This window comes from Mesocricetus auratus, unplaced genomic scaffold (genome assembly GCF_017639785.1).
Source record: "Mesocricetus auratus isolate SY011 unplaced genomic scaffold, BCM_Maur_2.0 Super-Scaffold_6730, whole genome shotgun sequence".
In the NCBI taxonomy this organism is placed as follows: domain Eukaryota; kingdom Metazoa; phylum Chordata; class Mammalia; order Rodentia; family Cricetidae; genus Mesocricetus; species Mesocricetus auratus.
The window spans coordinates 110,099,126-110,115,256 of record NW_024429184.1 but is presented as its reverse complement, the minus strand read 5'-3'; the positions used below and the strand labels follow the sequence as shown (position 1 = coordinate 110,115,256).

At 37.0% G+C, this 16,131-nt stretch overlaps 1 protein-coding gene across 1 annotated transcript in view; it reads left to right on the top strand.

Annotated features, from left to right (window-relative positions):
- Ythdc2 (YTH domain containing 2) overlaps positions 1 to 1,933 on the top strand; it is a 62,914-nt gene extending 60,981 nt beyond the window's left edge. The window contains exon 30 of the mRNA XM_040741850.1: positions 44 to 1,933. The gene's annotated coding sequence lies outside the window, so the exon portion shown is untranslated. The remainder of the gene's footprint in view (positions 1 to 43) is intronic.
- Positions 1,934 to 16,131: the final 14,198 nt, after the last annotated feature.

Below are 16,131 nucleotides of genomic sequence, written 5' to 3'. Positions count from 1 at the left end.
GGAATGACTTTCAGGTTATTTACCTTTTTTTTTTTTTTTTCAGAACTCCTGGCTGTGGAAGAGCATTATGTGTGTTGTAACTACTGAATGCACTGACTTGTTTAAACGTTGGTGAGGTGTTGTGTGTCATGAGTGGGTTTTGTATCTTAGAGTGTTACTTCCGAATCATCATTTTCATATAGAGGAAAAGATCATTTACATTTTTGTAATGATTGTAGGCAGTGATTATATAATGTTAATTATATGTTTTTGATGGACAAAATAGCAATTTTGATGTTTGATACAACAGCACTTAATTTGCAACATTTCTTTAAAACATTCTGTTGATGATGACAGACTTTTTGGATTTGTTTGGTTTTTTTGTTTGTTTTTGCTTTTCCAGACAGGATTTCTTTGTGTAGCCTTGGCTGTCCTGGAAGTAGCTCTGTAGACCAGCAGGCCTGGAACTCAGAGATCCGCCTGCTGCTGCTCCCTGAATGCTGGGATTAAAGGCTTATGCCACCACCTCCCAGTGATGCCAAACTCTTATTGCTGACTATTTAATTTGGGAAAGGCATGGATATATCAGTACATCTAAACACTATTCTAGAAGAGTCTGCTTTTAGGTTTATCATTAAGCAACCAAACCAAACAAAAACCTAAAAGTCTAAAAGTTTAAGTTATCTCTTGAAGAACTAGTGTATTAGTGTATTTATAAGGGCTGTACATTTTGTTATTTTAACCTGAGACATAGTAAAGAAAAACAGAAGGAATGCTATTTTTCTCTGATTACAGAATGAGATAAAATCTGAAGGAAGGTAGTTTCTCTCTGCCTTTGATCAGACCAGTGCTTAATTTTATTCCTGGTCCTGCCTCTTTTAACTGATGTACATTATACCCATTCTTTTTTTATTCCCATGAGACAACCTTCACATAGCTATTACTATTATGACCTCTTTGTTTTGTTATAGAAACCTAATTTAGAAACACTGAAATTTATGGAAATTCATACAGTTTTTTTTTAATGTTCAGCAGTTATCGTAGCTTGGTTGCTGTATTATCTTTGAAACTAAAGCTCACAAGAACCACAATTCTTAATGTCTTCTTCCATTTAGTTTTCAGTCTTTTTTCCTTTCCTATGTTTTATATAAATGGGGCATTTATCTTTGTAAGTCTGTGTGAATGCCAAGCCTCGTGTTTCTTTACCATCTCAGAGTAACTGTTTGATGTCTTTCCCATCACTAGTTAAAGGTTTCCTTACAGACTTTTTAGAGAGTAGAAGTACAGGACAGAAACAATAGACATGTCTGTGTTACTGAGCTTTAAATAGAGCAGACTTGACAGTACTTTTCATGGCATTTGAGTCATTGTTATAAAATGAATTTAAAGTTGAAAAGAAAACAAAAGTCTGGTTCTATATTTGAGAACAAAGATTTGAAAAATCATGGATCAGCATGAAGTCTTGAGAACTCTTCTACTTTCTCTGAGAAAACGTATTGGTGCATTGCTTTAAGATATCCGATGTGACTTGCCTGTACTAGAAATTGTGATATGTATAGATGAATATGTAATATATGAATGCATACATGTGCACACACACACTCATTTATCCACCCACTCACTCACACACTTGGAGACATACCTGTAAGCTGAGCCAAAGTGAATTATGCTTCATTGTATGTGTATTACATTTCTTTTCCTATTCAAAAAATTATAGTTTTCCTGATAATGTATACTTTTTTTAGGTGTATATGTAGACGTTTTCAAGATTCCAAATTTGAAAGAACTTTTAAAACATAAAACTTGTTTAAATTTTCATCTGTTTTGTAATATCTAGCCTTGTAAATAAATGATGTGTTTGTTGGTAGTGAATATAATTTGAATGTAATTAAAATGCTCTCTTTTGGAGAAATGAATTTTAAATATACTTATTAAATGAAATTCTATGAAGTTATTCAGAACTTGTGTACCATATCCTTCCTCTCTCCCATGTAGCATTTACCACAGTCATTATGTATCTATTATTGTTTTGTTTGAAGCTTGCTTTAGACACATATCTGATACTAAGACTAAAGTTGCCATAATTGATAATACTTTCTGATATTAATGAATTTCATTTACCTTGAAGAAGATTCATACTATCAGCAACCCTCTTCCAATGACAAAATTCTCAAGAAGTGTTTAGTATAAAACCTTTAAAAATACTTTAGCATGAAATCGGTTAACTACTAATTAGCTGTTGAAAAGTGGGGATTTATACCACATTGAAACATTTTTTTGCACGTTGCAAAGAGTATCTTGTCTTCAAATGCTAGTAGTTTTCTATCTAGCAAATAGGAACACTTGCTGTTTGCTAGACATCATTTGCCTATATCTTTGTAGAAAAGTAGTAGTACCTGAGAAATTTGACTTCTATCAGTCCTTTAATCTTTGAATTTTAAATTTGTTATTACTGATTCACTGGAAGCAAATTCAGGAGCGTTTATTGATAATATTTAGTATACTGTATAATGGAATACTAAGATACATCAGCTACAGTTCTTCCTGCCTAAAAATTGCTTGAAGGTGGCAATTTTGTTTTGTGTAGTGTAGCATAATTAAGTTAATATAGACAAAGTGTTAAGGCATTACAGAAAGATGGCTACAGAAAAATTAATTATTAAAGTCTTTATTTTTAAATTTTTAGTATGCCATGTAAGTGCAGATATCTGTGAAGTCCAGAGGAGGGTATTATATTCCTTGGAGTTGGAGTTACAGACAGTTGTGAGACATCCAGTGGGGATGTGGGAAGCAAATCCAGATCCTCAGGAAAATCAGAAAGCATTCCGGGCCTCTGAGCCACTTCTCTGCTCCCTATATTTGAGTCCTTTTAAGAACTGATAGATTTTGAAAATAATTGGGAAAGATAATTGAAACTGTAGTGGTAAGTTGGGAAAGAGCAAGGTATTTTCGGGAGTTTATAACTTATAATTACTACCTGCTAAAATGTTAGGTAAGAACTTTAGGTGAAATAGGTTTGTTTAAAGAAAAAAGATGAGAAATGGTAAATCAACCTAGAAAATTTTGAACTTGATATACAAATAGAGATACCTGTATACCTGTAAAAAGACTTTTTTGACCTTCACACAGATTCTGGTTGACAGATCAATATATATATATATATATATATATATATATATATATATATATATACTTTTTGGTTTTTTGAGACAGGGTTTTTCTGTTCTGTATTGTTTTGGAGGTTGTCCTGGAACTCGCTCTGTAGGCCAGGCTGGCCTCGAGTTCACAGAGGTCTGCCTGCCTCTGCCTCCCGAGTGCTGGGATTAAAGGCATGCACCAAAGATCAATAGTTTTTTAGTAGAGCTCAAGAATTTAATTTCAGTAGATGCCTCAGACATTGTTGATTCAGATAAACTGTGTGTTTTGCTGAATCAAACCAGTACAGCCAAAGATACTCTTTTGGATATATGCTTTAAAGTTTGTATGACATCAGCCTGGAATATTCACATTAAAGGTATTTGATGAATACCTTGATAGAAAAAGTGCCATTTTACATCAGAAAAGAACTTTAGATTTGAATTAAAGTGCTTGCATTTGAGGACAGGTACCAAGACAGTATGAAAACAGCAAATTGTTTAAAGTTTCTTGACTCAGATTTTTATGTGTGAAGAATGAAAATAACATTTCCAGTATCTCACAGGAGAACAGGAAGGATCAAATGACACTTTTAAAAAAACTATAAATACACTAGCTTTCCTCCATCCCCTATGGAACCCAACAAAACAAGACCAAATATTACTCCAGGTGCCTAAATAATAGTGCAGAAACAACAACCATTAACAATCAAGACAATAAGTCACCTCCTGAAGCCAGCTAACATTTTGCAGTAAGCCCTGAGAGAAGCAATTTGACTTCTGACACAGAACAGCAATTAAGAATGTGTTCAAGGACCTTATAGTGGAATGCAGTAATGAAAGCAATTTATGATGTGAAACTAGAATTTAACAACAAAATAGTCATTAAAGTACCCCCGTACACCAAAAACAAAACAAAACAAAACAAAAAAACAAAAAACCAACTGGAAATGTAAACTTCAGGATATCAAACAAAAACTTCATAGGTAAGCCTCACTAATCAATTAAAAGACTTGAAAGGGATAGTTTCAGGTCTTTCTTGAAGGCAAAGTAGAAGAAGGATGGTTCAGTCAAAGAAAACATTAAATCTAAAAAATATCTAGGCATAAAACATTGAGGAAAAATGAGATATCAGGAAAAGACCAAACCTATGAATAATAGGAATAGAGTAAGGAAAATAAATACAGGTCAAAGGCACAGACAGTATTTTTTAATAGAACTACAAGAAAACTTTCTGAATCTAACGGGGATGTCTATCAGGGCACACAAAGCATACAGAACACCAAATAGACAGGACCAAAAAAGAATTCTCTAGGATATATAGTCAAGACACTAAATGTACAGAACAAAGAAAAGGTGTTAAAAGTTGCAAGGGAAAAGAGCAAGTCACATATAAGGCAGGCCCTTTAGAATAACACCTGACTTCTCAATGGAGACTGAAAACCAGAAGATCCTGGATGGATGTGCTACAATCTTTGAGAGACCACAGATGGCGAGCACAGACTTCTATATACAGCAAAATTATCAATCACAATTGACAAAAAAAGTGAAAACACCAAATATAATTTCTGTTCACCAATTCTGCTTTACAAAAGGCACTGAGAGGCAAACTTTAGTTTGAAGATGTTAACTACACTCAAGAGGACACAAGGAACAAATAATACCAGTCAATCAAAGAGAGGGGATGGGACATGTCCATACCATAAAAGTGTAACAGGAATCATCATCAAAGACAGACATCATTTGAGGGTAAAAGAATGGAAAATAGTATTCTTAAAAAAAACTGGGCACAAGAAGCAAGTGAGTGTAGCTATTTTAGTATCCAACAAAGTAGACTTCTAAACTAATTTAAAGAGATAGGGACATTACATACTCCTTAAAGGGAAAAATCTACCAAGAGGATGTTATAATTCTAAACATGCATCAAACACAAAGTCACCCAAGTCACATATTGACCCTCACTTAGTGATGGTGGAGGACTTTAGTACCCCTATCCCACCAACAGGTTATTCAGACAAAAACTAAATGAAGTTAAATATATAACAAATGGACCTAGTAGACTTATACACAACATTACATCTAAACATTAAATGATGTACTTTCTTCTCGGCAGCTCATTGATCACATATTGGTTGCACAAAGCAAGTCTTAACAGATACAAGAAAATTGAAACAACACCCTGCATCCTATCTGATCACCATGGGTTAAGGCTGGATACCAACAGCAGAAACAAAATCATGAAAAATAACTCATTACTGAGTGAAAACTGGATGATGACAGATCAAGAAGTAATTTAAAAACATTTTAGAATTGAATGAAAATGGAAATATACCCAAGCCTATGAGACACAATGAAGGCATTTATAAAATGCAAGTTCATAGCACTAAGTGCCAGCATCAAAACAACAACAACAAAATACTAGAGAGATCTCACATTAGTAACTTACTGACATACATGAAAACCCTAGAAAAGAAGGAGTAATAAAAATAGTAGATTGGACAAAATAATCAAACTCAAGGCTGAGATCAATGAAACAAAATAACACAATACAAAGAAATCTCTTCACCCAGCTAGATTTCCCATATCTTTCTCCAGGGTCTAGACTGGTGAATTTCCCTGACACTCCCTTCCCTGCATCCTGTCCAATCCAACACATCTATCTTACTCTATCCACATTCCTGTCCTGGCTTTGTTTGGCTATTCCTGCCTGTGCTGTAAAAGAAAAAAAAAAGTCTAGGCTTTTGCCAAGATCCTCCTTATCTGTCATAACTTCCAAGGCCCTTCCATACCACATTCAGTATCTCGTTCTAGCCAGATCTCCTGCATCTTTTTCCAGGGTCTAGACCAGTGAGTCTCTCTGACCCTCCCCCAACTTACCAAATGTAGCTCTGGCCTCATATCTAATGCCCCTGCCTTTTCCTAGACTTGCTGTCCCTGTCTGTGCTACATCCAATCTCACTATCTAGTCCAATCTACCCGCACCCTTTCTGGCTTAGACCAGAAGACACATCCTATACATCACCATCCCAGTTCCCTCTGTCTACATGACTTTATTTCACTCAAGTCATTTCCAACAACCCACCCACAAATCCTCTCCTGCCCTAACCTGCCTGATTAATATCAATCTTAGAACTAACAAAAGTCCACATGTCCGAATCTCATTGCAAAAATACAAATAATATTAAAGACTGAGCCAGTATCTTCTTTAAAACCCACCAGTCCTGTCAAAATATTTGCCAAAGAAAACTAACCCTCTGAACCCCAGGACACATAAGAATGCAGGAAATTAAAGAAGACACAAAGAAACAGCTCAGTAAAATTAAGGACAGAGAACTTAAGGAAAATAAAGGCATGAGAACAGAATTTAGTAAGGAGATTAAAAACACTGAAGAGGTGTTGGGAGATGTCATTCTGTAAAAATGTGTCTGATTGGTTTGAAAAAAGCACTGTTGACCAATAGGGAAGCAAGATAGTTGGGACTAGGAGTTGAGGAGGATTCTGGGAAAGAGAGACACAGAGAGTTACGATGTAGCCTCCAGAGGAGTAAGAGGTCTGGACCCTTTTCTCTGGTAAGAGAAATACTTAGATTAACAATTATGGGTTAAATACTTAAGTCAGAGCTGGCCAATAAGAAACAAGCAAACGGCCAACAGCTTCATAATTAATATAGTGTCCTGTGTTATTTGGGGACTGCAACTGTGGCAGGGCCCAGGCAGATGGCGGGGAAGGCTATACTCTACAAACAGGACTCAGGCTGAGATGAAGATGGAATTGAAAAATCTAATAACTAGAAACCTAAAGCTTACAAGCCGAATGAACCAACCAGAATTCTATCAGGGTTTGAAAATAGGGAATCTAAACCAAATAATATGGAAAAAAAGAAAGAAAAGAAAGAAACAATGTACAGGAAAGGATGATACAAGAAATGTGAGCTACCATGAAAAAATTAAACCAAATCCAAACCCAGGTTGAAGCCAGGTGTGATAGTACATGTCTTTAACTCCAGCACTCAGGAGACAGAGGCAGGCTGACCTCTGTGAGTTGGAAGCCAGCCTGATCTATATAATGAACTCCAAGACAGCAAGAACTATGAGGGGAGACCCCATCTAAAAACAACAAAAAGAGCAAACAGCAAAATATAGTGAAAATCAGAGCAGAAGTTAATGAAATAGAAACAAAACAATATGAAGAATCAATGAATCGAAAAGTTGGATCTTTAGAAGATGAATACAATTGTCAGTCTCTTGGCTTAACCAAAAGAAAGAGCAAGGTGACCCAAATTAACAGTGTCAGAAATTAACAGGGAAGCATTCCAACAGATGCCAAAGAAAATCAGACTATTATAAGGAAATGCTTTTAAACCTACACTCTATTAATCTGGGAAATCTAAAAAAGAGGGATGAATTTTTAGATTCAATCAAACCATAAATAAAACAAAAAGTCAGGCCAGGTGTTGGTGGCAAGCCTTTAGTCCCAGCACTCGGAGGCAGAGGCAGGTGGATCTCTGTGAGTTCAAAGCCAGCCTTGTCTACAGAGCAAGTTTCAGGACAGCCTCCAAAACAATACAAAGAAACCCTGTCTCAAAAAAACAAAAAACAAAACAAAACAAACAAACAAACAAAAAAAACCCAAGAAGTCAACCACCTAAACAGATCCATAACAAATTAGGATTGAAATGGTAATTAAAAGCCTTCCAGCTAAAAAGTCCAGGGCCAAATGGATTAACAGCAGAATTCTACCAAACTTTCAATGAAGATTTGCAGCCAATCCTCCTTAAACTATTCAAAATAAAATAGAAGCAGAAGGAGCACTCCCAGAAGGCAGTATCTTCTAATACCAAAAACTAGGTAAAGATAAAAAGAAAACTAGAGTTCAATATTGCTGATGAACATAGACTCAAAAACTCTCAGTAAAATACTTGTGAACAGATACATAAATCAAAAAGGTTAAGCACGATGATCAAATTGGCTTTATCCCTCAAATTAAGAGATAGTTTAACATACACATGTCAATAAATGTAATAAACCACACAAATTGACTTGAAAACATAAGATGGCATGATTATTTCTGTAGCTGCAGAAAAAGTCCTTAGTAAATCCCAACATGCTTCCATGACGAAAGTCCCAGAGAATGCAGGACAAATGGAACATACCACAATATAATAAAAGCTACATATGAAAAGCTTGTCTATACAGTAACAAAAACCTACAGAGAAAGATCATGGACATGCTCCCATTCACAAAGGCCTGAAAATTATGTGTGTGTGTATGTAAGTATGTATGTATGTATGTATGTATGTATGTATGTATGTATGTATGTATATGTATAGAAATAGCCCTAACCAAGGAAGTAAAGAGCCTCTAACATGAAAAATAAACTTCTGAAGAATGAGATAAAGAAAGACACAAGAAAATGGAAAGACCGCCTGTGCTCATGGATTGGCAGAATTTATATTGTGAAAATGACCATTTAACCAAAATCTATTTACAGATTCAGTGCAATTCCAATCAAAATACTCATCTTGTTCTTCACAAAAATAGAAAAAAATCCTCCTAAAATTCATATGGAAACTCAAAAGACTCCAGATAAGTGGGGGGGGGCTCCTGGACAGAAAGAACAGTGCTATAGGGGTTAGTATTCCAGATCCTAAGATATATTACAGAGCAATAGTAAAAACAATATAGTACTGGCACAAAAACAGGTGTGTAAACCAATGAACCAAAACGGAAGAAGTAAGCATGAGTACACATACCTTTAACCAGTTAATATTTCATAAATATTTCAAAAACATAAGCTGGAGAAAAGAAAGCAGCTCCAACAAATGCACCAAAGACCTAAATGTGAATTGGGAAACACTCGAACTGCTAGAAAAAAACATAGGCAGTACCCTACCTGATACAATAGGAAAGGACTCTCTCAACAGGACTCATTTGCACAAGAATTAAGGCCAATGGTTGACAAGCAGGACTACATAAAATTAAAATGCATCAGAATATATATATATATAAAACAAAAAAGAATTAAAAATCAGATAGTCCATTTTTAAAAATGGACTCAGGAACTCAACAGAGATTTCCAAAATGAAGGAAAACAAATGGCTAAGAAGGATCTCTCTCACACACACACACAAATGTTTATTATCTCTAGCAATTAGGAAAATGCAAATCAAAACAACTTTGAAATTTAGTCACCAATGGGGGGGATTAAAAATTGTGGAGCCACTATGGAAGTCAGAGTGAAGAATTCTCCAAAAGCTAAAAATAAATCTACACATGACCCAGCTATATCACTCCTTGGCATATACCCAAATAACTTGTCATCCAACTCCACAGATACTTGCTCAGCCTGCTATATTCACAATAGCTAGGAAATGAGAACAACCTAAATGTTCTTAAAATAAAGAAATATGGCACACACACTATAGAATACTATTTAGCTGTAAAGAAAAATTAAATCATAAACTTTGCAGGTAAATGGATGAAACTAGGGAAAGGTCATATCCAGTAATATAATTCACATGCCAAAAAACAAATATTGCATGTTCATTTGATTTTTCTAGCTCCAAATCTTTATATATGAGTACATAGCCTGGAGAAACTGTAGAAACAAGGAAATTAAAAAGGGATCATTTCTAGGATAAGGTGTGGAGGAGCCATAAATAGGGTAACAGCAGGGTATAAGTGATCTGATCAGGGAAATGGGAAAGAGGGCTCTAACTAGAGAGGGGATGGAGACAAGTACAGAGGAAAGAGGGTAAAATAACAGCAAGGGTTTCTGAAAAAGCCATTAGAAATCATATTAACTACCAAAAACAAACAAACAAACAAAAAACTACAGTGTACATAAGTCTATATAAAATTACATGTATGGTTTAATTACATTCTTTTAAAATCTGTACTGATAGTGATCTATCCAAAAGCCAAAACCTGTGCCAGGGCAGTGGTGACACATGCCTTTAATCCCAGTGCTTCAGGGAAAGAGGCAGGCAGATCTCTGTGAGTTCAAGGCGAGCCAAGGTTACTCAAAGAAACACTGTCTCAAACTCCCCACTCCACTCCCCAAAAAAGCCAAGACCAATTAATTACAACTGAATGTTCAACCCCAGCAACCCAAACCCACAAGTTCTTAACCATGTAAGTGTGCTCTTTGCTTCTCTTCTGAAACACAGGCCTTGATCATGAGCATTGTTCTCAGCATCTGTATCTCCCCTTAGCAGTCCCTTTAACTTTGAGCACTCGATGGCTTTCCCAGCCCAAAGTTCCAAAATCCTTTCACAGTCCTCCCAAACACAACATAGTCACGCCTGTCATTGCAACAACTCAAGAACTGGTTACAAGTTGCTGTCCTAATGGCTCTATATTTCTGCCATGAGAGTAATGACCTAAAGTAGTTCAGAGAGGAAAGGGCTTATTTGGCTTGTGCTTCCTAATCATAACCCACCATTCAGAGAAGTCCAGCAGGAACTCGGACAGACCTGGAAATAGGGACTCAGGCAGCGGCCACAGATGAATGCTGCTCACTGGCTTGCTCCCATGGTTCACTAGCTTGCTTTACATGCACCCAGAGCTGTCTGCCCAGGAGTGGTATCACCTGCAATGGGCCAGACCATCCCACACCATTCATTCATGAAGAACATGTCCCCACCTACTTGCCACAGGACAATCCTATGGAGGCATTTTTCTACATTGAGGTTTTCTTTTGGCAGATGATTCTAGCTTATATCAAGTTGGGGAAACACTAGTCAGCGTCAGTACTTCTTTGCAGGCCTCCCTTTTCATTTCTATCCTGGTCTCTAATCTTTACTATTTTTCTTCTGTACAATCAACATTCTCAGCTTTGACATAAGATTCAGATCCTGAAATGGTTTTTGTTCAGGGAAATTGGGTTTTAAAAAAAGATATCATGTTTTTTTATTTTAAATTTAAATTAGAAACAAGGGTGCTTCACATGTCAATCCCAGGTCCCTCTCCATTTCCCTCCCCTCCCCCCACACCTTCCTACCAACCCCCCCCAATACACCCTCCTTTCCCCATGGACGGTGAGGCCCTCCATGGGGGTGTCCATAGTATGTCATTCATCCAGGGCATGGCCTAGATCCTCCCCCAAGAGTCCAGGGTGAGAATGCATCTCTCTCATTGTGGTATGGGCACCCAAAGATCATTTGTATGCCACGGATGAATACTGATCTACTACCCAAGGCCCCATAGATTGCCTAGGCCTCCTCACTGACACCCGCATTCAGGGGGTCTTGATCAGTCCCATGCTGGATTCCCAGCCATCGGTCTGGGATTTAAGAGCTACCCCTTGTTCAGGTCAGCTGTTTCTGGGGGTCAAACCAGCCCAGTCTTAACCCCTTTGCTCATCAGTCCTCCCTCTATGTTACTGGATTCCTGAGTTCAGCTCAGTGTTTAGCTGTGGCAGTCTTCCTCTGCTTCCATCAGTCATTGGATAAAGGTTCTGTTTTCCAGACTCTCTGGCTGTGTGATTGTACTCTGCTACTCCCCAGATCTATGTCTAAAATCCATATATGAGAGAGTACATACGATGTTTGTCTTTTTGTGACTGGGTTAACTCACTCAGGATGGTTTCTTCCAGTGCTATCCATTTGCCTGCAAATTTCAGAATTCCATTGTTTTTTTTCCACTGAATAGTACTCCATTGTGTAAATGTACCACATTTTCTCTATCTACTCTTCAGTTGAGAGGCATCTAGGTTGCTTCCAAGTTCTGGCTATTACAAATAATGCAGCTATGAACATAGTGGGAGAGATGTCCTTGTATGAATGGGCATCTTTTGGATATATGCCTAAGAGTGGAATTGCTGGGTCTTGTGGTAGACTGATTCCCATTTTCCTGAGGAATCTCCATACTGATTTCCAAAGTGGCTGTACGAGTTGGCACTCCCACCGGCAGTGGAGGAGTGTTCCCCTTTCTCCACATTTTCTCCAGCATAAACTGTCATTAGTGTTTTTGATTTTAGCCATTCTGACAGGAGTGAGATGGCATCTCAGAGTTGTTTTGATTTGCATTTCCCTGATGGCTAGGGATGTTGAGCACTTTCTCAAGTACCTCTCAGCCATTTTGGACTCATCTATTGAGAATTCTGTATTTAGTTCTGTAGCCCACTTTTTAATTGGATCCTTTGGTGTTTTGGAGACTTGCTTCTTGAGTTTTTTGTAAATTTTGGATTAACAAAGATGTCAGATGTGGGGTTATTGAATATCTTTTCCCATTCTGTGGGCTGCCTTTTTGTCTTGTTGACTGTGTCCTTTGCCTTACAAAAGTTTTTCAGTTTCAGGAAGTCCCATGTATTAATTGTTGACCTCACTGTCTGTGCTAGTGGTGTTATGTTCAGGAAGCAGTCTCCTGTACCAATTCGTTCAAGGGAACCTCCCATTTTCTCTTCTAAGAGTTTCAGTTTGGCTGGATTTATGTTGAGGTCTTTGATCCATTTGGACTTAAGTTTTGTGCTTGGCAATAGACATGGATCTATCCGCATTCTTCTACTTGCCAGCATCCAGTTATGCCAGCACCATTTGTTGAAGATGCTTTCTTTTTTACATTGTATATTTTTGGCTTCATTGTCGAAGATCAGATGTTCATACATGTATGGGTTAATATCAGGGTGTTCAATTTGATTCAATTGGTCTTCCTGTCTATTTTTGTGCCAATACCAAGTGTTTTCATGACTACAGCTCTATAATATAGCTTGAAGTCAGGGATGGTGATGCCTCCAGATGTTGCTTTGTTGAATAAGATTGTTTTGGCTATCCTGGCACTTTTGTTTTTCCATACAAAATTGATTATTGTTCTTTCAAGGTCTGTGAAGAATTGTGCCAGTATTTTAATGGGGATTTCATTGAATCTGTAGATTGCTTTTGGCAGGATTGCCATTTTTACTATGTTGATCCTACTTATCCAAGAGCATGGAAAATCTTTCCATTTTCTGAGGGTCTTTCACTTGTTTCGTTAGCATTACCACAAGGCATTTTATGTTGTTTGTGGCAATTGTAAAGGGTGATGTTTCTCTGATTTCTTTCTCAGCCCTTTTATCATCTGTATATAGTAGGGCTACTGATTTTCTTGAGTTGATCATGTATCCTGCCACTTAGCTGAAAGTATTTATCAGCTGTAGGAGTTCTCTGGTAGAGTTTTTTAGATCACTTGTGTAAACTATCATATCATCTGCAAATAGTGAAAGTTTGACCTCTTCCTTTCCAATTTGTATCCCCTTGATCTCCTTTTGTTGTCATATTGCTCTAGCTAGAACTTCAAGTACAGTATTGAAAAGGTATAGAGAGAGTGGACAGCCTTGTATTGTTCCTGATTTTAGCAGAATCGCATTGAGTTTTCATCCAGTTAGTTTGATGTTGGCTGTTGGTTTGCTGTATATAGCTTTTATTATGTTCCTGTTATCCTGGATCTCTCCAAGACCTTTATCATAAAGGGTGTTGGATTTGTCAAAGGCTTTTTCAGCATCTAGTGAGATGATCATGTGATTTTTGTTTCTCAGCTTGTTTATATGGTGGATTACATTGATGGATTTTCATGTTGAACCATCCTTGCATCCCTGGGATGAAACCTACTTGATCGTGGTGAAAAATTGTTTTGATGTGTCCTTGGATCCGATTTGCCAGTATTTTACTGAGTATTTTTGCATCAGTGTTCATGAGGGATATTGGTCTGAAGTTCTCTTTCTTAGTTGTGTCTTTGTGTGGCTTGGGGATCAAGGTTATTGAAGCCTCGTAGAAAGAGTTTGGCAAAGACCCTTCTGCTTCTATTGTGGGGAATGCTTTGAGAAGAATTGATATAAGCTTTTCTTTGAATTTCTGGTAGAATTCTGTACTGAGGCCTTCTGGACCTGGGCTTTTTTTGGTTGGAAGACTTTTGATGACTGCTTCTATTTCCATAGGTGTTATAGGTCTATTTAAATTGCTTATCTGTTCTTGATTTAATTTTGGCAAGGGATAGCTGTCCAGAAAATTGCCCATTTCCTTTAAATTTTCGAATTTTGTGGAGTACAGGTTTTCAAAGTATGACCTGATGATTCTCTGGATTTCCTCAGTATCCGTTGTTATGTCCCCCTTTGTGTTCCTGATTTTGTTAATTTGCATGGTCGCACTCTGCCATTTGATATGTTTGGATAAAGCTTGTCTATCTTGTTGATTTTCTCAAAGAATCAACTCTTCGTTGCATTGATTCTTTGTATTGTTTCCCTAGTTTCTACTTTATTGATTTCAGCCCTCAGTTTGATTATTTCCTGCAGTCTACTCCTCCTGGGCAAGTTTGCTTCTTTGTGTCCTAGAGCTTTCAGCTGTGCTGTTAATTCTCTAATGTAACTATTGTCCAGTTTCTTCATGTGGGCACTTATTGCTATGAATTTCCCTCATAGCACTGCTTTCAAGGTGGCCCATAGGCTTGGGTATGTTGTGTCTTCATTCTCATTGAATTCTAAGAAGTCTTTAATTTTTTTTATTTCTTCTTTTCCCCAGGAATGGTGCAGTTGTCCATTATTCAATTCCATGAGTTTGTAGGGTTTCTGCAATTTGTGTTGTTGTTGAATTCTAATTTTAACACATGGTGGTCTGATAAGATGCATGGAGCTATTCCAATGTTTTTGTACCTGTTGAGGTTTGATATGTTGCAAAGCATGTGGTCGATTTTTGAGAAGGTTCCATGTGGTACTGAGAAGAAGGTATATTCTTCTTTATTTGGATGGAATGTTCTATAGATGTCTGTTAATGCCAATTGGGTCATAACTTCTATTAGTCCCTTGGCTTCTTTGTTAAGTTTCTGTCTGGTATTCCTGTATAGTGATGAGAGTAGGATTTAAACTCTCCCACTATAAGTGTGTGTGGCTTTGTATGTGATTTGAATTTTAGTAATGTTTCTTTTACAAACGTGGATGCCTTTGTATTTGGGGCATAGATGTTCAGAATTGAACTTCATCTATGTAATGATCTCCTTCATCTCTTTTGATTGATTTTATTTTAAAGTCTAATTTGTTAGATATTAGGATTGCTACCCCCACTTGTTTCTTGCATCCATTTGATTGGAAAATCTTCTCCCAACATTTAATTCTGAGGTAATATCTGTCTTTGAGGGTGAGGTGTGTTTCTTGTATGGAGCAGAAGGATGGGTTCTGTCTTGGAATCCATTCTGTTAGCCTGTGTCTTTTTATGGGTGAGTTAAGACCATTAATATTGAGGGACATTAATGACCAATGATTGCTCATTCATCTTTGATTTGGAATGGTTGTTGGTGGTGGAATTATGTGTGGAATTTCACCCCTTTGTTCTTTTGGCTGTTGGTAGAGAGGGATTCTCTAATGCTTATGTTTTTCTGGTTGTAGTTAACTTCCTTGGGTTGGAGTTTTCCTTCCAGAATTTTCTGTAGGGCTGGGGTACTGGATATGTATTGTTTGAATCTAGTTTTGTCATGGAATATCTTGTTTTCTCCATCTATGTTGATTGAAAGCTTTGTTGGGTATAGTAGTCTGGGCCGGCATTCATGGTCTCTTAGTATTGGTACAATATCTATCCAGGACCTTCTGGTTTTCAGAGTTTCCATGGAGAAGTCAGGTGTAATTCTGATAGGGTTGCCTTTATATGCTACTTGACCTTTTTCCTTAGCTGCTCTTAATATTATTTCTTTATTCTGTATATTTGGGGTCTTGATTATTATGTGGTGAGGGGACTTTTTTGTGGTCCACTCTATTTGGTGTTCTGTAAGCTTCTTGTACCTTCATTAGCATGTCTTTCTTTAGGTTGGGAAAGTTTTCTTCTATGATTGTGTTGAGTATATTTTCTGCCCCTTTGAGGTGGTTTTCTTCACCTTCTTCTATACCTATTATTCTTAGGTTTGGTCTTTTCATGGTGTCCCATATTTCCTGGCATTTTGTGTTAGGTATTTGTTAAACTTAAGATTTTCTTTGGTTGATGAATTTATTTCCTCTAGTGTATCTTCAACACCTAAGATTCTTTCTTCCATTTCCTGTATTCTGTTGGTTATGCTTCCAT